The sequence below is a fragment of the Choloepus didactylus genome, chromosome X, assembly GCF_015220235.1.
Source record: "Choloepus didactylus isolate mChoDid1 chromosome X, mChoDid1.pri, whole genome shotgun sequence".
In the NCBI taxonomy this organism is placed as follows: Eukaryota; Metazoa; Chordata; class Mammalia; order Pilosa; family Megalonychidae; genus Choloepus; species Choloepus didactylus.
The window spans coordinates 183513594-183539552 of record NC_051334.1 but is presented as its reverse complement, the minus strand read 5'-3'; the positions used below and the strand labels follow the sequence as shown (position 1 = coordinate 183539552).

Here is a 25959-nt window from a genome sequence, read left to right as displayed (position 1 = left end):
TGGGATTTCCAGGTGGGTTCCTCTTCCCAGCCATGCCATTCTAGGGCCTTTGCTGAGGGAAGGCTGTGCTACATCAGAAGTGTGTGCCATCCCTCAAGGGAAGCCCTGGCCGCCGGGCCATGCAGGGGCATTCCCAGCCTGCTGTAAAGATGGCTGAATGGGGTGTGTTAATTTCCCCCTTTTCGCACAGCTCCACCTTCCCAGCTCCGGAACAGTTAGCTGTGGGTGCACGAAAGGCTACTGTCCACGCCCGATATTGTGGCGTGTGTGTGGTGTTGCCAGAAACACTTCCCATCACACTGGGTCCCTTGACGCAGCTCTGGCTGTGGCTCCGGTGCTGGGCAGGAGCATTCCCAGCCCACCGGGAAGATGGCTGCAAGAGGCATGGTTTTTTTCCCCTTTTGGCTCACCTCTGCCCTCCTTGCTCTGAGACAACTAGCAGTGGGTGTGCGAAAGGCTATCTTCCATGCCAGATATTGAGGCGTTCGCATAGCCCTTTCCTGACGCACTTCACTGTATGGTTTTCACTGCTGTATCTGCAGCCGCTTTTGGGTTTTTTTAAAAAAGAACTAGTCCGCCTCCAAACACCAACCCACAGTTTCCCCACACCGCAGCATGGCTGCTGGACATTCAGCTGGCTCACTCACTCGTTTCAGAATGCAGACTCCCGGTGTTTCACCAAGTGCACGGTCCCTGTGGATTTAGCAGAACTTGTCCAGCTGGTGCATTGCTGGAACTGGTGTTCTGGGTCACTTTCTGGCTTTTATCTAGTATTTTTCATGGAGGTGTTTTTTTGCCCTGTCTCTCCTAGCCACCATCTTAGGTTCTCCTTCTAGCTATTCTAACACACTAGAAACTAAAAAGGAATATCTATATAATGCATAAGAATAGCCTCCATAATGACCTCTCAACTTTATTTGAAATCTCTTAGACATTAAAACTTTATTTTGTTTCATTTCTTTTCCCCCTTTTGGTCAAGAAAGCATTCTCAATCCACCATACCAGGGCCAGGCTTGTCCCTGGGAGTCATGTCCCACATTGCCAGGGAGACTTATGCTTCTGGGAATCATGACCCATGTAGAAGGGAGGGTAGTGAGTTTATTTGCAGTGTTGGCTTAGAGAGAGAGGCCACATCTGAGCAACAAAAGAGGTTCTCTGGGGGTAGCCCTTAGGCATAATTATAAGTAGGCTTACCTTCTCCTTTGCAGGAATAAGTTTCATAGGGGCAAGCCCCAAGATTGACAGCCTGACTTATTAAATTGGGAATCCCTAATGCTTGCAAAAATATCAGGAATTCCCCAGGTGGGGGAGTTTAATATTTTCACATTTTTCCCTGGTCCCTCAAGGGGACTTTGAAAAAACTTTTTTTTTATTTTCTGCACAAAATACTCTGGGATGTAGTGGGTATTTCATTAACCTGTACAGAATAACAAGATGTCATTCCCTATTCTAGGTTCATGCAATTATGTTGTTTAAAAATATTGACCATACAAGTTAAATTAGATAGTGTGTTATAGAGAATATAAATTTTGCACCAAATAAACATATCTGAAATAAAAGTTAAAACTCAGAAATAGATGTGACTGCTGTTAGAGCTTACAGTCTAGGAACCTTTAAAATAAGCCTTATTGAACATTCTGTACTCCTGCATCGTCAATTGCCCAATTTCTGCCCACATTCTATCCCCCGATAACCTATACTCTCAAATTCAATTTTCAGCATTTGCTCATTTTGGTTAGTTTATATTAGTGAGGCCTTACAATATTTGTCCTTTCATTTTGGGTTTATTTCACTCAACATAATGTCCTCAAGTTTCATTCACCTAGTTGCATGCCTCACAACTTCATTCCTTTTTGTAGCTACTCAATATTCCATTGTATGTATACACCACAGTTCGTCCTTCAGTTCACCCATCAACGTACCCTTAGGCCACCTCCATACATTGCAAATAGTGAATACTGCCCCATACACACCAGTGTGCAAATGCTTATTCATATACCTGTTTTCAGTTCTTCCAAGTATATACCAAATCACAGGGTTGTAGGATCATTTGGCAACCCTATACTTAGTTTCCTGTGGAACCACAACACTGCCCCCCAGAGGGGCTGCACCATTCTACTTCCCTAACAATGGCAAATATGTATACCTCTCTCTCTACATCTTCTCCAGCACTTGTATCACTCTGTGTATTTTTTAAACAGTTTTATTCACAAACCATACAATCCATCCTACATGAACAATCAATAGCTCCTGGTTTAATCACATAGTTATGCATTCACTACCGCAATCCATATGAGAACATCTCCATTTCTTCTACAAAGAAAGAAAAAGAGGAAAAAACCCAAAAGAATAAAGAATAAAAAAATTAAAAAGGAGAAATAACAACAAGAAGAATCCCATATCCCTCCCTTATATCTGCCTCTGTTGACATTTAGCTTTGTTATATTGCCTTTGTTACAATTAATGGAAAGATATTACAATGCTACTGTTAAGTACAAATGATAATTTGTGTAGACTATATTTTTTTCCCACATACCATCCCATTTTCAGCACCTGGCAATGCTGACATACACTTGTTTTCCCTCATGTAAAATTTTTTTTACCTTTCTACATTTAATCTTCATCAGTGTTCACTCTGGGTTTGCTTAGTTACACAGTTCCTGCTTTTATCCTCTATCTTTCCTTCCAGTGTCATACATGTCCCTAGCCTTCCTCTTTCAACAATACTCACACTCAGATTTGTTCATTATACTTACAATATTGTGCTACAATCACATAGTATTGTGCTACCAGCACATAGTATTGTGCTATCCATTTCTGGATCTTTACAATCAATCCTGTTGAACATTCTGTAGTCCTTCAGCATCAATGCCCAAACTCTACCCTCTTTCAAACTCCTGATAACCTGTGTTCTCAGCTTTAACTCTCAGAGTTTGCTCATTAATGTTAGTTCATATTAGTGAGACCATACAGTATTTGTCCTTTTGTTTCTGGCTAATTTTGCTCAGCATTAACCCTTCAAATTTCATCCACGTTGTTGTATGCGTCACTACTAAGGTTCATCCACACTGTTATATATTCCATGACTTTGTTCTGTCTTACAGCTGCATAATATTCCATCATATATATATACAACATTTGTTTATTGACCCATTGACATACATTTGGGCTGTTTCCATCTCTTGGCAATCATGAATGTTGCTGCTATAAGCATTGGTTTACAAGTGTCCATTCATATCTTAGCTTTCAGTTCCTCTGAGTATATGCCTAGTAATGGGATTGCTGGATCATATGGCAATTCTATACTTAGCTTCCTGAGGAACCACCACACTGCCTTCCAGAGTGGTTGCACCATTCTACATTCCCACCAACAGTGAATAAGTGTACCACTTTCCCTTCATCCTCTCCAACACTTTTAGTTTTCTGTTTTATTGATAATGACCATTCTAATAGGTGGGAGATGATGTCTCATTGTGGTTTTGATTTGCATGTCCCTAATAGCCAGCAAAGTTGAACATTTTTTCATATGTTTTTGAGTCATCTGTATTTCCTCTTCAGAAAAGTGTATGTCCACATCTTTTGCCCATTTTTTAATTGGGTCATTTGTCTTTTTGTTGTTGAGCTGTAGGATCTCTTTATATATTCTGGATATTAAACCTTTACCTGATATATGGTTTCCAAATATCATCTCCCATTGCATAGGCTGTCTTTTTACTTTTCTGATAAAGTCCTTTGATGTACAAAAGTGTTCAATTTTGAGGAGATCCCATTTATCTATTTCTTCTTTCATTGCTTGCACTTTGTGTGTAAGGTCTAGGAAACCACCTCCTATAACAAGATTGTTTAGATATTTCCCTACATTTTCTTCTAAAAGTTTTATGGTCTTAGCTCTAATGTTTAGGTCTTTGACCCAATTTGAGTTAATTTTCATATAAGGTGTGACATAGGGGTACTCTTTCATTCTTCTGGATACGGATATCCAGTTCTCAAAGCACCATTTGTTGAAGAGGCTGCTCTGTCCCAATTGAGTCAACTTGACTGCTTTATCATCAGTATACCTTTCTTTATGTCCGTACCATGCTGTTTTACCACTGTAGCTTTGTAATATTCCTTAATGTGAGGCAGTGTGAGACCTCCCACTTCATTTTTCTTTCTCAAGAAATTTTTAGCTATTCAGGGTACCCTGTCCTTCTAAATAAATTTGAGTATTGGTTTTCCTATTTCTGCAAAGTAAGTTGTTGTTGGGGTTTTAATTGGTATTGCATTGACTCTATAAATCAATTTGAGTAGAACTGACATCTTAACTATATTTAGTCTTCCAATCCATGAACACGGTATGTCCCTCCATTTATTTATGTCTTCTTGATCACTTTTAGCAATTTTTTATAGTTTTCTGGGTATAGGTCTTTTATATCCTTGGTTAAACTTATTCCTAAAAATTTGATTCTTTTGGTTGCTATTGTAAATGGAATTTTTTTCTTGATTTTCTCCTCAGATTGCTACTTACTATAGTTTAGAAAAACTACTGATTTTTGCTTGTTGATCTTGTATCCTGCTACTTTGCTGTATTCATTTATTAGCTCTACTAGCTTTACTCTAGATTTTTTGGGATTTTCTACATATACAATCATGTAATCTGCAAACAGTGAAAGTTTTACTTCTTCCTTTCCTATTTGGATGCCTTAATTTCTTTTTCTTGTCCAATTGCTCTAGCTAGAACTTTTAGCACAATGTAGAAAAACAATTGTGACAGTAGGTATCCTTGTTTTCTTCCTGATCTTACAGGGAAAGTTTTCCATCTTTCCCCCTTGAAGTATAATCTTAACTGTGGGTTTTTCATATATTCCCTTTATCATGTTGAGGAGGTTTCCTATTTCTATCCTTTGAATTGTTTTCATCAAGAAAGGATGTTGAGTTTTGTCAAATACCGTTTCAGTATCAATCAAGATGATCATGTGATTTTTCCCCTTTGATTTATTGATGTGTTGTATTACATTAATTCACTTTCTTGTGTTGAACCACCCTTGCACACCTGGAATAAAATCCACTTGGTCATGGTGTATAATTCTTTTAATGTGTTGCTGGATTCCATTTGTGAGTATTTTGTTGAGGACCTTTGCATTTATATTCATTAAAGAGATTAGTCTCTAATTATCTTTTCTTGTAGTATCTCTATCTGGCTTTGGTATTAGGGTTACATTGGCTTCATAGAATGAAAGTTTGAGGAGGGTTGGTACTGATTCTTGAATGCTTGGTAGGAGTCCCATGTGAAGCCATCTGGTCCTGGACTTTTTCTTTTCTTTTCTTTTTGGAGTTTTTTGATGACTGATTCAATCTCTTTACTTGTGAATGGTTTGTTGAGGTATTCTATTTCTTCTCGAGCCAATGTTTGTTGTTTATGCTTGCCTAGGAAGTTGTCCATTTTGTATAACTTATCTAGTTTGTTAGCCTATAGATGTTCATAGTATCCTCTCATTATCTCCTTTATTTATGCAGGGTCAGTAGTTATGTCTCCTCTCCCACTTTGATTTTATTTGTTTGCATCCTCTCCCTTTTTTTGTCAGCCTAGCTAAGGGTCCATCAATTTTATTGATTTTCTCAAAGAACCAACTTATGGTTTTGTTGATTCTACTGTTTTCATGTTCTCAATTCCATTTATTTCTGCTCTAATCTTTGTTATTTCTTTACTTCTGTTTGCTTTAGGGCTAGTTTGCTGTTCTTTATTTACTTCCTCCAGGTGAGCACTTACATACTCTATTTTTTCTCTTTCTTCTTTGTTAATATAGGCTTTTATGGTAATAAATTTCCCTCTCAGCACTGCCTTTGCTGCATCACATAAGTTTTGGTATGTTGTGTTCTCATTTTTATTTGCCTCAAGATATTTACTGATTTCTCTTTTAATTTCTTTCTTGACCCACTAGTTGTTTAAGAATGTGTTGTTCAGCCTCCATATATTTGTGAATTTTCCAGCCTTCTGCTTGTTATTGATTTCCAAACTTCATTCCATTGTGATCTGAGACAGTGTTTCATATAACATCAATATTTTTAAATATATTGAGGCTTGCTTTGTGACCCAACATGTGGTCTATCCTTGAGAATGATCCACGTGCACTTCAGAAAAATGTGTATCTGGACGTTTTGGGGTGCAATGTTCATTTATCACACTGATCAAAATCTCTGTTTACTTATTGATCCTCTGTCAAGTTGTTCTATCTTTCGATGAGAGAGGTGTACTGAAGTCCCCAACTATTACTGCAGATGTGTGTACTTCTCCCTTTATTGTTGTCAGTGTTTGCCTCATGTATTTTGGGGCACTCTGGCTCAGTGGATAAATATTTATGATTGTTACATCTTCTTGATTAATACATAGTGTCCTTCTTTGTCTCTTCCAATTGCTTTACATTTGAAGTCCAATTTCTCTAATATTAGTATAGTTACTCCCACTCTTTTCTCTTTGTTGTTTGCATGAAATATATTTTTCCAGTCTTTCACTTTCTTATTTTTGCCCCTTGGTTAGAAGTTTGTCTCTTCTAGATGGCATATAGATGGGACCTATTTTTTAATCCATTCTCTCAGTCTATGTCTTTTGATTGGGGAGTCTAATCCATTAATGTTTAATGTTATTACTGTAGAGGCTTTCTTCTATCATTTTGTCTTTTGGATTCCATATGTCATATTTTTTTTCCTTCTTTTTTCACCCTTACTTATAATTTTCATTTCTAGATGCTTCTCCAAACCTCTCTCCTGTTTTTTCCCTGTCTGCCTGTAGTGCTCCCTTTAGAATTTTTTGTAGAACTGGTCTCTTGTTCACAAGCTCTCTCAATGACTGTTTGTCTGAAAATATTTTAAACTCTTCCTCATTTTGAAGGACAGTTTTAATGGATATAGAATTCTTGGTTAGCAGTTTGACTTTTTCAGTTTCTTAAATATGCCATACCACTGCCTTCCTGCCTCCATGGATTCTGCTGAGAAATCTGCACATAATCTTATTGATCCTCCCTTGTATGTGATGGATCACTTTTCTCTTGCTGCTTTCAGAATTCTCTGTCTGAATTTGACAATCTGATTGGTAGGTGTCTTGGAGTAGGTCTATTCAGATCTATTATTTTTTGAGGTACACTGTGCTTCTTGGATCTGTAATTTTATGTCTTTCAAAAGATTTGGTAAATTTTCAGTGATTATTTCCTACATTATTCTTTCTTCCCCTTTTCCCTTATCTTCTCCTGCGACACCTATAACACGAATATTTGTGCACTTCATGTTGTCATTCAATTAACTGAAACCCTGTTCATATTTTTCCATTCTTTTCCCTATCTGTTCTCTTGTGTGTAGGGTTTTAGATGCCACATCCTCTAGTTCACTAATCCTTTCTGCTGCCTCTTCAAATCTTCTGTTGTAAGTCTCCATTGTGTTTTTCATCTTTTATTGTGCCTTTCATTCTGATAATTTCTGCCATTTGTTTTTTCAAGCTTTCGAGTTCTTCTGTATGGTCACTCAGTGTCTTCTTTATAGCCTTCATCTCTTTTGCCACATTTCTTTCAACTTGTTGATTTGATTTAGCATGTTTGTTTGAACATCTTTAATAGGTTGTTTCAACTCCTGTATCTCATTTGAAGTGTTTGTTTGTTCCTTTGACTGAGCCATATCTTCATGCTTTCTGGTATAACTTGTGATTTTTTTCCTGGAGTCTAGGTGTCTGATTTCCTTGATTTGTTTATTCTGGAAGTCATTTTCTCTCTTTTACCTAGGGTTTCTTTGTTGGCTGTTTTTTTTTTTTCTCTGTTCTTTGACATTCAGTTCAACTTATTCTAGACCTCTAGCATAGCTTCTGTTTAACTGATCAGAATTTCTCAGCTCTTGTTTTTCTGGTTCTTGCCCTGCCTATATGGACTTTTTTGAGGGGGTATCTCCAGATAGGATGTACCCCAATCAGATTTTTCCAAACAAGACAGTCCCAGGACTCAGGAACAGGGTGTAATCTGTATCAACTTTCTTTGGGGATGAGATCCAGCAGGATGCCAGTCTTTCCTGTGAAGCGTCATCATGCTATGCTTTTTCTATACTGCCCAGCACATGCTGCTTGTCAGCCTGCAGCTGCCCACAAGTGTAAAGTGGTACAGTGCCTTTAATTCTCAGCAGACCCTGTCCTTGCCACAGTTGCAGTTGAGACAGTGGCTGAGGCAGAGGGCAGGCTTAAACTATTTCTGTTTTCCAGCCCCTGGGGTCTGTATTCTCTGAAAGAGAGCCTTCACTTGTGCTGGGCTTGCCACCCCCCCTTTCTTGGGGAAGATACATCCTTCAGGGAATTTTCTCCACCTGACTACTCTGTCTCCCAGATATTCCTTAACTCCCCCTTTTCCTGGGGTGGTGCTGACCAAATAAAAAGCCAGCTGCTTTCTTTATGCCAAAAAGTAAAAAGAAAAAATCCTTTTCTGTGCTGGTCCCCTGCCCCCTGGTTTACCGATCAATAGCCTGAGTTGGTACCCAGTTCTACTTTCCCCTTTTCTTGGGGCACAGCACTTTTCTAGCATTCTGCACTCGGCCAATTCCAAACACCTATGTTTTTGTTTTGTTTTGTTTTCCATCAGTCCTACCTCCTCTCTGCCTCAGAGTGACCTCTAGGTTCCTTTCATGCTTTCTCCAGGTTTATCTGTGCTCAGAGCTTGTATTCAGCAGTCTGAATTTCTTCATTAAATCTGCAATTGGAGCTTGGTTGAACTACTTTCCCTTGCTCCCAATAGACACTGTTTCTTTTTCCCATGAGGAAGTGATTCCAGACCAGCCTTCCCTGATAGTGGAGGAGAGGTGCCACCTCCACAGATTGGGAGACTTTACCTACAGTTCTGCACTGTGATCTTGGCCCTTACACCTGATCCAGACTGGTATATGATGTGTATCCCATCATGGAAATCCCCCAAGCAGTTGTTCCAGATAGTTCCTGGCTATTTACTAGCTGCCCTAGAGGACAAATGAAATTACACACCTCTCTATGCTGTCATCTTGCCCCACCTCCTCTTATTGAGTTTTGAGAATTATTCATATATTCTAGATAAATTCCTTAATTAGATGCAGGCTTTGTAAATATTTTGTCCTAGTCTGTGGCTTTGACTTTTCATTTTCGTAACTTTATCGTTCAGAGGGCAGAAGTTTATAACATTGAAGAAATCCAAATCATCAATTTTTAAGTTTTTGGATTATGCTTTGGTATTGTACCTAAGAAAACTGCCTAACCCTAGATGACAACCTTTTTATGCTATGTATTTTTAAAGTTTTTGAGGTTTTAGGTTTCACATTTAGCTCTGTTCAATTTTGAGTTAATTTTTATATATAGTATAAGTTATGGAATGAAGTTCATTGTTAGGGATATGAATACCCAAATGTTGTCCTAGAACCGTTTCTTTAAAAGACTATACTTTCTTCACTTAACTACCTTTCATCTTTGTCAAAATCTATTGACCTTATATGTGTGGACCTTTCTGGAAACTATATTCAGTTCCACTCATAATTTGCCTATCTTTATGCCAATACTATTCTGTCTTAATTACTGTAGCACAGTAATCAAGTCTTGAAATCAAGTAGTGTTAGCCTTACAACTTTAGTCTTGTTTTTCAAAGTTGTTTTCATTTTTTAGTCCTTTGCATTTCCATCTGCATTTTTAACTCAGCTGCTTGTGTTTTTTGTACAGTGAAAGCCTACTAGGATTTTGATTGGGAATGCATTGAATCTATGTATTAATTTGAAGACAATTGACTTCTTAACAATATTGGATCTTCTGACCCATGAAAATGGTATATTTAGGTATTTAAGTATTCTTAGATTTCTCCAGGAATTATTTTGTAGTCTTCAATGTGCAGGTAGGGTTTACATATCATTTGTCTAATTTATCCCTAAATATTTCATATGTTTTATGCTATTATAAATATTATGTTTTTATTTCAAATTATGATTAACTGCTAGCAGAGATAACTAAAATTGAATTTTTTACATTGATCTTATATCTTGTAACTTTGATAAACTCACATATTAGCTTTAGTAGCTCTTTTGTAGATTCCATTGTATTTTCTACAGAAACAATTATGTCACCTGTGAATAAAAATACTTTTACTTATTCTTTTCCAATCTAGATGCCTTTCTTTTTCTTGCTTTATTGTGCTGTCTAGATCTTTCAGAACCAAGTTGAATAAAAGTGATGTGTGCATACATCTTTGCCTTGCCAGGTGCTAATTATAGGGGGGTTATATGGGAACTCTGTATTTTCTGCATGAATTTTCCATAAACCTACAAATTCTCTAATAAAAAATGAATCAATATAATTTACCATATTAACAAACTATAAAAATTGCCAATGATTATCTCAATACATGAAGAAAAGTCATTTGAAAAAATCTAACATTCATGTCTGATAAAAAATCTTCAGCAAACTAAGAATAGAAGAAAATGTTGTTAACCCAATAAAGGACATCTATAAAAATAAATTTAAAACTAATATCATACAAGTGGTGAAAGACTGAATGCCTCCCTCCTGTTATCAGGAGCAAGGCATTTCTTACTTATCACTCCTCATTGTTGCCTGATGTCCATTGTCTTGAGAACCATTTTCTCATAAATGTTGTGGAAAGCATTGTTTCTGGTAGAAGGGTTAATCTGGATCCTGTTACTCTATCTTGGTTGGAAGCAGAAGTCTCACATATGTTTTTATATGGGGGGTGGATTCTGTAAATAATACATCATACACTGGGTTTCCTACATAGAATTACCAGAGTGGCATAATCATTTTGGTAATTAGCATGTATTGTCTACCAACTGTATACAGAACATTATGATGGAGGCAAGTGATAGGAAAAGAAACACAGTAAATATCAAGACCTCTGAGCTAAAGATGATCATACCCTTCCTTCCCAGACCATATCTTTGACCTTGGGAGTGCCATAAGCCACATCAGCAGAACCCAAGGAGTCAATGTTTTCATATCAGAAGAAATGCACCACAATGGAGATTTCCCTTCTTGCTTATGAATTTTTTTCTTTATCTTGACGATTCCAATAAGGTAGATTATTTCTCAGTCCCAGGGTTCCTCCCTAAAGGCATCAAACTTATAAAAGAATAAACTTTTAGACTATTTTCTAGAATCCTATGGTAGTTCCTTAATGGTTAAGTCAAATGCAGCCAAGAATCTCTAAGATGATCCCCACATCACTCCATGGTTTGGAAGATGAGCTAGGTAGGAATTCCTGTAATTTCTGATAATAATAATAATCAGCTGGAGAGCTTGTTAACAACTACCTCCCCTGGAGAATCTGCTTCAGACTGTCTAGTGTGGGACTGAAGTTTTGTTTTCTTAGCAAGTGTCCCAAATGAATCATAAACTCAGGGAAGTTTTGTGAATAATGAGTTAGGGGACCCCTTGACCCATGGGTACCATTCAGAAATACGCACTATGGTTACAATCTGACCTCTACCTCATGCTTGGTCTACTGCTTCCCTGACCACTGAAATTAGCTGTGCATGGTTACTAGGTAGGTCTCCCTGATAACAGATAACAGTGAAATAATACTTCTATCACCAATGTCAACAGACTACATTTAGCCAAAGCATTTCTTTGGGGAAAAATAAACCTTCATAGTTCTCCCCACCCAGGCCTTTTATTTGAAATGAAAGTGCAGTTTTCAAAACTTTGAATCCTATGATTTGGCCACTTGAATGAGGCGTCCCAAGGAAATAAAGTGCTTTACTACATCCTAAAGCATTTGATGCCTTAAAGCAAGTCATTTACAGTGGCTTCATCATTCAATGTGAAAATGGCACATGTGGACGAGAAGCAACAGACAACTGAATTACACTTGATGAGACTCTCGCATCATGGTCTTTCATCTTCCTCACTAGAGGCACTGCCAAGAGATTGACTCTGTTTAGGCAACCTATCCAGTTTTTGATTTGCTAGTTTCAAAGAACATATCTTATGGCTATATTAAGGGCATGGAAGTCAGAAGTTTGTTTGGATAGAATGGCAGTCAGAGGAGGGTCTGGGGTTGGGAGATAATTGTAATGCCTGGAAGTGGGGTTCTAATTACTAGCTGATACTTTTCGAGCACTTAAATATCAAACACTGTGCCAGATACCAGGTGTTTTAAGAATGTCATCTCATGTAATTATTAAAACAACCCTAATGGAGAATGAGGCTTTGATTCTAGGTTACCAAGGGTCATCCTTCTATAGTGCAACTTCTGGAAAACTTGATATCTCTCCATGGGAAGGTTTTCCTGAGGAATTCACAGGGAGTGTTAAATGCTAACATGAGCCTGGCCCTGTGAGAACTAAATGCCCATCAATCAGCACACAATGTCCTGAAGAAAAGCCCCTGGTGAGCCCAGGAAAGCAGCTGGGGGAACTTACATTCAGACTCTGCCCATCTTAAGTTTTATTCCTTTTTCAAGGCTGTTGACAATAAGCCTCTCCCCACACTATTATTTATCACAAAGGGGCAGGGGGAGTGTTGAGCACTATTATTTACAAATATTTACTACTGTTCAACATGTAGCAGTCACTGGGGTAGGTAGGTATCTAATATTCTAACGATCTCATTTAACACAACCTCAGAAGTGTGTGTAGATGTGAGTGTATACATGTGCACACACCTGCGCACAATAACATCTTCCAGGGGTTTCAAAAATCTATTTCCTCTAGCAGGAACTATGGAAATATGTATGGAACTAGGATATACTTCATTTCTCCCTGTTGGTATTTCTTTTCTAATGTATGGATCACTTTGCGGAGCTGCTTAAGATATAATGGGCAATTATTTCAGCAGACCTTACTGTAAATTAAGATACATACCACTCCATTGGCTGCAGAGGACATTCATGTGTTCTCACTTCAGCCATATTGTAATGCTGCAAGACATTAATACAATGTGACATGTACTATTACACTTGAGAAAGCCCAGTCCTCCCAGGCATTGCTCCTTGCTAGGTCAATATTTAAGAACCGTTGCAGGAAAACAGTTGTCAAGTCCCCAAATCAAAAGACCATAAGACTTAAATTTGGAGACTGCAGAAAAGCTGATCATATATTATTATAGATCAGTTTTCTCAACCATAATATAAAGTTATGCTGTAGATATCAAAATATTTCAAAATACTCTTTATCATTTTTCTTTTGATGTGTTATCAATACTTCAAATTAAGTAGCATAAAAACATTAAAGTATATTTTGCCAAACCATACAGGGTTAGAGTAGCAGATGTTAGAATACCTTTCCTAATCCACTGTCCCACTTCCCCTTAGTCATTGGAATCCCCCATTGCTCTATAGTTATCACATGGACTAGACCTGTCTAACTATAGCTTAGGTATGGGAGAATTTCCCATGAAATCTTAAAATAAAGAAAGCAAAATAGAGGAGGAGTCTATACCAGCATGGCCCAATAGAACTTCTGTTAAAAAGGGAATGTTCTATAGCTACACTGTCCAATATGGTAGCCACTGGCCAAATGTGGCTATTGATTACATGAAATATGATTAGCATTACTAGGGATCTGAGTTTTTTATTTTATTTCATTTTAATTAAATTTAAATTTAAATAGCCTCATATGGCTAGCAACTATCATACTGAACAGTGCAGGCCTATATGAAAGACGTTTAAGACCACCATCTGATGCTTAAAACCCCCATCTATCTTTAAAACTGGTCAACATTTCATTCATCATGGTGAATGGCGAGCACCAAGAAAAAATTATAAAAGATTTTATGTCTACGTAGTTAAGTCCTCTCTTTCCAGCAAAACAAGGCTTGGCATGCAAAACTGAGAAGAAATATCCCCCTAAGTGCTCTGGGATGTGGGAGACATGCATTTCCCATATTTGGCAATATGGAAAAAGTTAACTCAACTTTGAACAATGACTTTGGAAATGAAACTATATGCCATTCTCCTCCTCCCCAATGCCTCCTTAAGTTGCCTATTCATCAGCACATCACACCACTGCCACTGAAACCAAGGACTGCTAGTAAATCAAATAAGAGACTAAGACATAGGTGAAGTGCTGAAACTGGCAGCACCATGCATTCCAAAAGTTAGCCTGAATCTAAATAATGAATGGGAGTCAGAAGCGTGCAGCATCAATAGCTTTTGAACTAGTGGTGAACACAATGCTTTAAAAGTACATGCTGATACTTACCTGGCAGGGGAGACACCATGATCACAAAGGTGGATTTCCCAGGGCGAGGCTTATCCATTGCACTCCGGATGTACTCGACTGCACAATTTGTGGTAGTGGGGGACTCCATTCACGCTCTCCCCTGAAAAAAAAAAACAAAAAGTACATGCTGGAACTCAGAGCACCAGCGTAAGTCAAGGAAAAGACCTCTTTCCTTGCAGAAAACTTTCTCTTTAACCTGGCTCATCACAATAGCTGTACAATTGTTATCATTTTATTTACTTCTTTCTTCCTGCAATATGCTTTTACCTAACATGACTGACAGAGTCTATTACATTCTAAGTCCATAATCCAATATCTCTTAGTGGAATGACTTCTAAAGGAATGGTGGTGTATTTGAAGCTTCAAAAAACAGCCCAGCAAGTTGGGTGTGATGGTCTTCTGTGACCTTGAAAAAAAATCAATAGCAGCAGCTCAAGGCAACTAATACAACAAAGACATTTTTGGTGATTAGGCTGAGAAGTGTAGGAAATTGAGAATCACTCTTAGAAGATAAACAATTTCTGATGCAGCTAGTGATACTCAAATGATTCCAAATGCATGCTTCCTTATCAGGCTTCTGAGGACAATCAATATGTTTTATTTTCTTCCTCAATTTGTCATGAGCTGGGTTGAAATGCTGCATTTATATTTACTTTCCCTTGTTTTATCATAACTACAGGTTCTTTTCATGACCATGTGGATTTTTTTTTTCTCAAAGGAAAAAAGAGGACACAAACCTTTCATTATACTGGTTGGAAGCAGATAGTAATATGAAAGCACTTCTCTTTCACCCAAGCAGTGAGTGTCATCCTGGTAACACTGATAAGGAGAGTCAAGAAAGATGAAGGAGGGGGGTGGGAGGGAGGCAGCTGCAAAGAGATGGCTACAGGAGTGGCATATTCAGAGTCTGAAAAAAAACATAGGGAAAGAGGAAGGACAAATTAACATACAGTGAGAAAGGGCTTGAGGAAAGCTGAGTGTATGGACATGTAAGGGGGTAATTTCCAAAACACAAAAGCAGAAGAGTTTGAGAAAACCAGAAAAAAATATGTTGTTAGTATCTGTCTATCTGCCTCTCCTACCAGACCACGAACACCTTAAAAATCTGGGTTTTGTGCTCTTTGTTTTTATAACATACCACTGTCCCTCTTCCAACCCTTCGACCCAGTAGCTTGTACAATGCCTGACACAGGTATTGTTGAAAAAATGTGGAACAAGGAAATGAATGAATGAATGAATGAATGGGAGGGAGGGATGGATGGAGGAAGGAAGGAAGGAAGGAAGGGCCAATGCAGAGAGGTAGTAGAAATCGTAAGAGACCACTTAGCTAGGTAAACATCTGAGGTTTTGATTCTAACTGAAATGGAAGGGCAGCAACTTGCATACTGTAAACCATTCCCTTGAAGTGCCAATTAGCATGCCTCACACATACAGGTTGCTCAGAGAGGCGAGGTGAACCCAATTGCATGTCACGGCTCACTCAATCAATGCATGAATTCTGCTTACCTTGCAATGGAGAATTCAGATACAAATGAGAAGAAAGAAAAGATTTCAACACAATTTACTGTTTTTTATAACATCATGCTTAATGTCATTTTGAAAGTTATATCCAAACTCCCATTTAAGCTCATCTCTACCCCCACCCCCCAAAAAAAATCCTGGTGTTCTGTTTGATCACCCCTAGTTACGGGAGCTCTCTACCTTTTAAGGCAACCCATTCTATTTTAAGACAGCTCTAGTGGTAGAAATGTTGAAACAAAGAGTTTCTCCTTACAACTTCCATCCTTTAATGTTTGCACCTTCCTCTAGTACCTCACAGTTCAGCCCATCTTCCACATGAAGACACACGTTCATCAGTGTTCTGGCAGGAAACTGATGGTACATTCAAAGGTATAATTAAAGAGATTAATGAAGTGACTATTATATAAGGAGATGAACCAAAAGGGACTTGAAGAACCCCAGGGCTAGCAAGTTGCCATCCCCAAGACCAAGGGGGCAAGAGGATGGAGCAGTTTCCAGAAAAACATAGAGTTATAAGAGAAGGTAGCCCAATGGGAGCCATGCCTTTCAGTAGAGGAGCACAGCAACTGCCAAGCCAAAGCTCAGCAAGAAGGAAGACAGGGAAATTAAAACCCGACTTTCCTCTCCTCCCACCTAGCAATTGTTTGCTGATGCCTCCCATTGAAGGAATACAATCAGAAGCCAGAGAGCAAGGCAGTAGAGGAGAATGGAAAAGGGATCTGGAAGACAAACAGCACTTAACATATTTAAAGGCGGAACTTACATTCTCCCCAAGTCTTCTCTTTTCCAACCAACCAAACTCAGTTCCTTCATCTACTCTTCTGAAGGTATATATACATCCATTCACCACCCCAGATGCCTATTCTGGACCCAATGCTCCGGATATGGTTATACGAAGGGGCTGGGATATCGGCTCTCTCAGGCCAGGTAACATCACTTCAGTGATGTATCTGAAGAAGGATATGATGAACTATTTCAGTGGCTACAAAACAGCCAGAACTCTTATTATTTTATAGTACTAAAACCTCTCTGTACACCAATCCCCCATTAGTCAATGCTTGGCTATATCTCCCACATTCTGTAGGTTTGTAGGTGTGATGGTTAAGTTCATGTGTCATCTTGGCTAGGTTATGGTGTTCAGTTGTCTGGCCAACCAAACTCTAGCCTAATTGTTACTGTAAGTGTATTTCATAGATGGATTTGCATCCACGGTCAGTTTATTGCATCTATTGCTGACTGCATCTATAATCAATGAAGGAGATTGCTCTCAGCAATGAGAGGATTCTTCTCATCCAATCAGTTGGAGGTCTTAGAGTGGGAACTGAAGACTTCAGAAGTCAGAGAGAAGAATTTCTGTTTCTACTCCAGCCAGCCAAGTTCTCCTGGGGAATTCAAGTCACCTTCACTGGTAGTTTCAAGAAACTTCACTGGAGTTTCCAACTTGCAGCCTGTCCTACAGAATTCAGACTTGCTAATCCCTATGATCACATGAGCCAATTCCTATAATAAAACTCTTAATATGTACATATATATGTGTGTGCATATATATGTGTATATACTGTGGCTTATGTTTCTCTGGAGAACTCTAATACAGTAGATATGCAATTTGTTTTGTGTACTGAAATGCAGGAGTGAACATTTTTCCTTTTCATATCTCATTTCAAAGGTCAGTTTTGCTATAACCTGCTGCCTTATTTATTTAGATTACATAAAACCAATTTTATTTTATTAAAAGAAATTTAGACATCATCTAGTCCAATGCTGCCATTTTGTGTAAGGGCAAACTGGGACCCAAAGAATGGGAGGTTTTGGCAAGTAAGTAGCAGAGCAGGGACTGAGCTTACTGGCTTCCAACTCAGATCCCATGGAGCTTTGATCTGGTGTCACTGGGCATTTTAGCCTTTTTGTACATTTACATTTCTCAGGCATAGGAAAAGATAAATTCTTATTTATTCTGCAGTATTGCCTTTTGAAGGCATGCTTGTCTGCTGTCCTAGTTTGCTAATGCTGCAGAATGCAAAACACCAGAGATGGATTGGCTTTTATAAAACGGGGATTTATTTCGCTACACAGTTACAGTCTTAAGGCCACAAAGCATCCAAGGTAACACCTCAGCAATCGGGTACCTTCACCGGAGGACGGCCAGTGGTCATCTGCTCCAAAGCTCTGGCCTCAAAACGGCTTTCTCCCAGGACGGTCCTTTCTGGCAAGCTTGCTTCTCTTCAAAACATCACTCCCAGCTGCACTCTCTTTTCTCTCTTTGAGTCAGCTCATTTATATAGCTCCACCGATCAAGGCCCACCCGAATGGGTGGGGCCAAGCCTCCATGGGAACATCTCATCAAAATTATCTCCCACAGGTGGGTGGGGCACACTCCAAGCAAATCTAACCAGCACCAAAACTTCTGCCCCACACAAGACCACAAAGATAATGGGATTTGGGGGACACAATACACTCAAACCGGCACATCTGCTGTCAGTTTGATGACACCATTTTCTTAAGCTATAAGTTTGCAGGCAATTTCTTGTCTTCAAAAATCTTGATTCATTTCACTCTATAAGTGGAGGTCTAAAATATTAGGTGAAGAAGCCTGAATATGGTCTCTCAGCCTCCAAAAGCAAGAATGCTGAATTAAGTCCAATGAGTAAGACTTTTAAGAGTCAGAAGTAGATTATTGGATGTTTCTAAGAAAAGTATTACCCTACTTTTACCAAAGCCCAAGAAAACATAATGGAAGTCAAGCAAAATCCATAAGGTTTGCATCATCCAGGCCTCAAACTATCACTTTTGTCTGGCCTACCCACATACTTCAAAATGTGTTATTTCTATCCAAAGCAGACTGTTAAAAAAAAAAAAAAACTTTTAAAAAAAGCAAAACAAACAAAAAAAACAGAACAGCAAACAAACAAAAAGCTGAGGGTTAATACCCTCAAAGACAAACTCATCAGTTCGTCACTGAGCACCTTTCCTGATGACTAATCTTAACATTATGCCCTTGAAGCATAAATGGTTTTTGAGGATGCTTTCAATATTGTCCAACGTCTCATGTACATAGAGCCATATGATAAATTATTTTTAGAATGTGATATCCACCTCAATCAACCACCTCTTTCCTAGTCAGCAACCACAGGAAGACTTTAGTAAACAGGATGTAGTTTTTCTCCCAGAAAGAAAGTGTATGATTTCTTTGTATCAGGTAATAGGAACTGTGTAAAACATTGTGTTTTCTTTTATAGCCCAGCTACCAGGAAACTCACAGTCAACCTGAAGATGCAGACATTACAATTATATTAGTGAGGTACTTCATGGAACTGCTTCCTTCTCAATCTCCACGGAGTTTTTTTAACAGTCTTATCATAAAACATAATTATTGTAATTAGAGAAGGTGTGGGTTTACAGAAAAATCATGTAAAAATACAGCATGCCCATATAACGCCCTGTTGTTGACACTTTGCATTAGTGTGATCGATGTTACAACTGATGAACGAATATTAAAACTGTACTATTAACTATAGTCCACACTTTACATTAGGTGTATTTCCCCCATATACTACCCTATTATTAACACCTTGCATCAGTGAGGTACATATGTTTTAATTCATGAAAGAACATTTTTATACTCATACTATTAACTATATTCCATAGTTTAAAATAGGGATCACTGGGTTGTACAGTCCTATATTTTATCTTTTAATTTTATTCTAGTAATATATAGATGACCTAAAATTTCCCCCTTTTAACCACATTCACATAGATAATTCAGTGCTGTTACAATATTTTGCTACAATCACCACCATCCATTTCCAAAACTTTACAATCACCTAAATAGAAATCCTGTACAAATTAAGCATTAATTTCCCATTCTCTATCGCAAACCCAGACCCTGGTAATCTATATTCATGATTCTAACACTAGGAATTTGTTTATTCTAATTGGTTCATATCAGTGAGATCATACAATACTTGTCTCTTTGTGTCTGTCTTATTTCACTCAACATGATATCCTCAAGGTTCAGCCATGTTGTCACATGTATCAGAACTTCATTCCTTTTTAGGCTAAATAGTTTTCCATTGTGGGTATATATACCACATTTTGTTTATCCATTTATCACTTGGTGGGGACTTGGGTTTCTTCCATCTTTTGGTAATTGTGAATAAGGCCACTATGATCATTGGTGTGCAAATATCTGTTCAGGTCTCTGCTTTCAATTCTTCTGGGTATATACCTAGAAGGGGGATTGCCAGGTCATATGGTAATTCTATATTTAGCTTCCTGAGGAACTGCCAAACTGTTTACCACAGTTGCTGCACCATTTTACATCCCGACCAGCAATGAATGAGTGTTCCTATTTCTCCACATCCTCTCCAACACTTGTAATTTTTTGTTTTTATTTAAAATAGTATCCAAGCTAGTAGATGTGAAATTGTATCTCATTGTGGTTTTGATTTTCATTTCCCTAATAGGTAGTGATACTGAGCATCTTTTCACATGCTTTTTAGCCATGTGTATATGCTCTTTGGAGAAATGTCTATTCAAGACTTTTGTCCATTTTTAAATTGGATTGTTTGTCTTTTTATTGCTTAGTTGTAGGATTTCTTTATAGATTTTGGATATTAAACCCTTATTGGATATGTGGTTTCCAAATATATTCTCCCATTGGAGTAGTTTGCCTTTTCACTTTCATGATAAAGTCCTTTGATGTGCAAAAGTTTTAATTTTGAGGAGGTCCCATTCATCTGTTTCTCTCTTGTTACTTATGCTTTGGGTGTAAAGTCTAAGAGAATATTGCCTAATACAAGATCCTGAAGAAGCTTCACCACATTTTCTTCTAGGAGTTTATAGGCCTGATTCTTATATTTAGGTCTTTGATCCATTTTGAGTTAGTTTTTGTGTATAGTTTGAGACGGGGGCCCTCCTTCATTCTTTTGCAAATGGATATCCAGTTCTTCCAGCACCAATTGAGTGGACTTGCCCACCTTGTCAAAAATCAATTGGCTATAGATGTGAGGGTCTACTTTTGAACTCTCAATTTAATTCCATCGTTCTATATATCTATCTTTGTGCCAGTACCAGACTGTTTTGACCATTGTCGCTTTGTAATAAACTTTAAAGTTTGGAAGTTTGACTCCTTCAACTTTGTTCTTCCTTTTCAAGATGTTTTTGGCTGTTCAGGGCCTCTTACCCTTCCAAATAAATTTGATGATTGGCTTTTCCATTTCTGTAAAGTAGGCTGTCTTCTTAATATCCTAAAGCTCTATATCCATATTTTTCTTCATCTCCTTGAATTGATTTAGGATTTTTTTTAACTACTTTGATTAGTTGTTCCAGAATCTTTGTCTCCTCTGAAGTTTTAATTTGTTCACTTGAATGAGCCATATCTTCCTTTTTCTTAGTATGGTTTGAATTTCTTTGCTGATGCCTAGGCATCTGATTGTCTTGATGAGTTAATTCTGAAGGCCATTTTCTCCCTCTTGTATAGGGTTTCATAGTTATATTGGGTTTGTGTTAGGGCTCTTCTCTGATGCTTGGTCCAACTTATTCAGGACCTTTAGAGTAGCCCATGTTTAACTGTCCAGATTTTCTCAGCTCTTATTTATCTGACTCTTGCCATGGATATATGGTACAATTTTTAAGATTGCATTTTTTGTGCAGTTGTTTTGCCTCAAGGAGAAAGCTTCCTTTCCTCTGTTCCTTCTCCAGGAATCTTGTTCTGTTCTGTTTGTTTTTGTGCAGAATTTTCTCCCCAGATCCTATGATTAAATACTCTTTCTCACTCAGTGCCCCATTTTCCTTATACTTCTCAGTTCCAGGATCCATCCTATCTTATAGCTGTTCAGTTCCCCCACCCTTTTTGTTTTCTGTGAGCCTTTTCCGCCTCAGGTTTCTTTCCTGCTAAGGTATTGTATCACTTTGGATGTATTATGTCCCCCAAATACCATGTTCTTTAATGCAATCTTGTAGGAGCAGATGTTATTTGTGTTGATTAGGTTGGAATCTTTGGATTAGGTTGTTCCCATGGAGATGTGACCCACCCAACTGTGGGTAATAACTTGATTAGATTATTTCCATGGAGGTGTGGCCTCGCCCATTCAGGGTGGGTCTCGATTGATTTACTGGAGTACTTTAAAAGATCCACGCAGGCCCAGACACTTGCTGCAGCCAAGAGAGACATTTTGGAGATGGCTGTTGAAAGCTGATGCTGACATTTTAAAGAATGCACAGGAGCTCAGAGGGGAGCTGGAACACAACCCAAGATCAGCAGATACCACCCATGAGCCTTCCCAGCTAACAGAGGGTTTCCTGATGCCATTGGCCTTCCCTTGGTGAAGGTATACTCATGTTGATGCCTTATTTTTGACATTTTCATGGCCTTCAGACTATAAATTTGTAACCAAATACATCCCCTTTATAAAAGCCAATCCATTTCTGGTGTTTTGCATAATGGCAGCCTTAGCAAACTGGAACAGGTATCCTGCCCTGGGGACCCAGATGGGATCAATCCAGAAAGCTGGGTCAATCCAGAAAATCCATTTTGCATTTAAGTGGTCCAGCCAACAGTGACTGGATTGAGTGTGTACACCTCTTGCCAACAGTTGTGCCATGGTCTCATTCTCTTCCCCCCGCTCCCTCCAGGGCATTTTTATATGCAGCACTCCTCAGAGGCTTGTGTTCTGCCCTGGGTCTCTAAGGATTCCGGTCCCTCTGTCTGGATATGCACGGGGCTCTAACTCACTGCTGTGAATGGCTCTATAATCTGCATCCACAGCAGGTGGGAACCAGACCTTGCTACATCTGTGCACCTCCAAACTGCATGAGACCAACTGAGCAAGAGGGAAACAGGCCAGCAGGTCCATGATGGAAATTTCCTACCTGATCTTGGACATTATTTTTCTTTTTCTTTGATTCAGCATTTGCAGAGTCCTTTTCCAGTCTCTATCATCCTCCAGACTTCTAAGCAAGTGAGATTTGTCCTTTTATTAGCTGATTCTTGGGGGAGACTTTTCCAGGGGATCTTACATTGCCATGTTGATGAGGTCACTCCATCACAAACATATTTTTATTGCATGCTACCTCCCATCATTTTTTTGCAAGCAGTGTAAGTAGAGCAAAATATACAATCACCATCATTAATGCAGATAAAAGAGCATCTTTGAAGAGGCTGTCCTAAAGTCCCCACTGCATTAAGTCAAGAGTGGATCTTCTAAACATCAAGTTCATTTTCATAGGCAGTCTGTTCTGAAAACTGATCTGGAAAATACAGAGAAAAGCCATGAAAGTGGCCCTTGCTTATTATGTAACTTGGTGCAACATTCCCCTGGGGGCTTTGGATAGCAGAAATAACCAAGCTTCAATTAATGTCTAGTTGCAGCAATTCAGAAGAATAATTGTTAACAGCAGCTGGCAGGGGGTACCAACTATAGTCGTCAAAGAGGTGATGATAGCTGATTGGAAGTTTAAGGAAGGAGCAGGAACCTATGAAGCTGTAGTGCATGTTTAAGTCTAAGTGGTCTAAACATGTGAAACCCAGAGGACATGCTGTTGATAACTCCCAGAGTCTATAATCAATGTTACTTAATGTACCTGAGGGGAAAAGTCAAATGATGATAATTTATCATCAGAAATAGAAACAAGGACTCCCACAGATTCAGGTATGTGGGTGAAAAGGTGTATGGACACAATAGCTAGGAAGACAAAGACTTCATCTTATTTACTCATTACTTAATTTCATGTTTTGTGACTGAACCAGAGAGGCAGAAAACCAGAGTCTTGTTGGGATCTGCAGAAAAAAATCATCCACAAAATCAAGTCTCTACTGTGGCAAAATTACTCTGATTTAGCCCCTCAGTCCCATCTCTCCCAACTGGGTCACAAATCATCCCATGTTAGAGACCTAAACAAACAGACAAATCTCCAGCATTACCAAAGCCCCCTCCATTTACACATGTGGCAAATCTCATCCCTGCACAAATAAAAGGCTGTCAATCAGCAAAGAGGAAGCCTATATCTTATGTGGGTATAGAAATTCTAGGGATGACAAGCAAGCATTTTTATAAATGCCTGGCCATTCAAAGCTACTCTGCCTTGAAGAGGTTATTCCAGATTCTGAGAGGGAAATAGGAGAATGGTGCAGAGGATGGGAGTCCAAAATTTCTATCCATTTAAGTTCACTCTAATAGTTTGAACAGTACATCTCTCTGTGAGTAATGTTAGACCCTTGTAGCATCAGGTTTCTGCTTGTTTAACATGCTAATATGCCACAATAGCCTTCACTTTAGCAGTTGTAGGAGCCAGAGAAGTTATATCACTTCCCTGCAACAGTTCCCCTGGGACATCCTTAGCAGGTACAAACTCATTGACAGATGGCTCTAGAGGAGCTGCTGCAACCAGGTTAAGGAGGCCTTGGATACTGAACAGCTTGTTGACAAGAGCCAAGCCCAATTGCACACTAGGTCTTCTTTGAAACATCCTCTGACCTCATTTAGAATGACTACAACCCACCTCGTAAAGCTCCATTCTTTGGATAAATATCAAGCCTGCTAGCTCATGTGAATACAGTATGTTGAGAAGCACGATGGGCCCTATTCTCTCTTTTGGCGTCTAAGTCTTTATCTTTGATTTTGTGTAGAATCATCAGATTCATTGAGGGTTACTGTGGTAGGCTGAATAATGGCACCCCAAAATAGCAGGTCATAATCCCTGAAATCTGTAAATGTTACTTTACATGTCGAAAGGGTCTTGGCAGATGTAATCAAGGATTTTGAGATGGGAAGATTAGCCTGTATTATCCAAGTGGGAACTAAATGCAATCATATGTATCCTTATAAGAGATAGGCAGCGGGAGAGTTCACACATGCGCACACACACACACATGCACATTCATACACAAGAAGGCCAGGTGAAGAAGGAGAGATTTGAAGATGCTGGCCCTTAAGATTGGAGCGATGCAGCCATAAGCCAAGGAATGCTTTCCACCATCAGAAGCTGGAAGAAACAAGAAAGAGATTCTTGCCCACAGCCTCCAAAAGGATCACAACCCTGCCAAAGCCTTATTTCAGTCCAAAGATACTGATTGCAGATTTCTGGTCTCCTGAACTGTAAGAGAATATATTTTTATTGTTTTAAGCCATCAAGTTTATGGAAATTTGTTACAGTAGACCCAGGAAATTACATTAGAAATGACTTTAATATGTCACCTTATTCAACTCTCTCATTTAATATAGGGGAAACTAAGGGAAGTTTTTAATGTGTTGAACAAGGAAAGACATTTGAGTACCATGTAAAGTAACTCTTACAATTTCTTCAACTCCTTTGTCTCTATTGACTTGTATCTCCAAGATTGCATCACATCACAGAAATGGTTTGTGAGATTAAAAACAGTTTGGAAACTTCATTTTGTCTTCTTGGTTTTTCTTGGCTGTAGTAGCACTCCCTGGTACACTGACAATGTGGCTTCGAACCTTCTCCCCATTCCATGGGGATATACAGCCTTGACCATACCTGTCAGCACAGAGAACAGTGGCACACAGCAGAAGAGTCTGTCTTGGCTGCTCGCTGACATGAAGGAATCAGGTGTCCTTTACTCAGCTTCCTTCATCTTCATCCATCATTCATTTAGTCAACCCACATTTATTGTGCCAAGCCCTGTTTTGTGAGCATAATCCCTACCCTTATGGACCTTATTGTCTAGATCAGAGTTTCTCAATCTCGGCACTATTGACATTTGGGGCTGGATACTTCCTTCTTGTGGTGGTGGTAGTGGTGGTGGGGGTCGGGGCTGTCCTGTGCATTGTAGGATACTTAGCAGCATTCCTGCCCCCCGTGCACACAATAGATGCCAGTAGCAAACACCCCAATTCCACCAGTTATGACAAACAAGAATGTCTACAGACGTTGTCAAATATTCCCTAGGGATCAAATTGCCCCTGGTTGACATCCGCTGGTCTAGACTTTCCACTAAACATGGAACTAGGCAGACCTTGAACAAATAATCATTAGTAATCACAGACCTTGAACATATAATCACAAGTAATCTACAGAGGAGTGAAGCAGAGAGATGTGAAACTCTGAACAGTGAAAAGGAGAACTAGCTTTTGATATGGTAGTCAGAAAAGACCTTGGGGTCTTCGTCGCTCAACTTTCAGTGCTCTTTGCTCTTCTACTGGAAGGGAATAGTAAGAAGGCAGCCATACAGAGATCTGAAGGATGAGCACTGAATACAGAGGGGATAGCACATACAAAAGCCCT

General features: G+C 38.8%; 1 pseudogene; it reads left to right on the top strand.

Annotated features, from left to right (window-relative positions):
* The first annotated feature begins 14164 nt into the window (after positions 1-14164).
* Positions 14165-14296, top strand: LOC119523903 (annotated as a pseudogene).
* The last annotated feature ends 11663 nt before the right edge of the window (positions 14297-25959 follow it).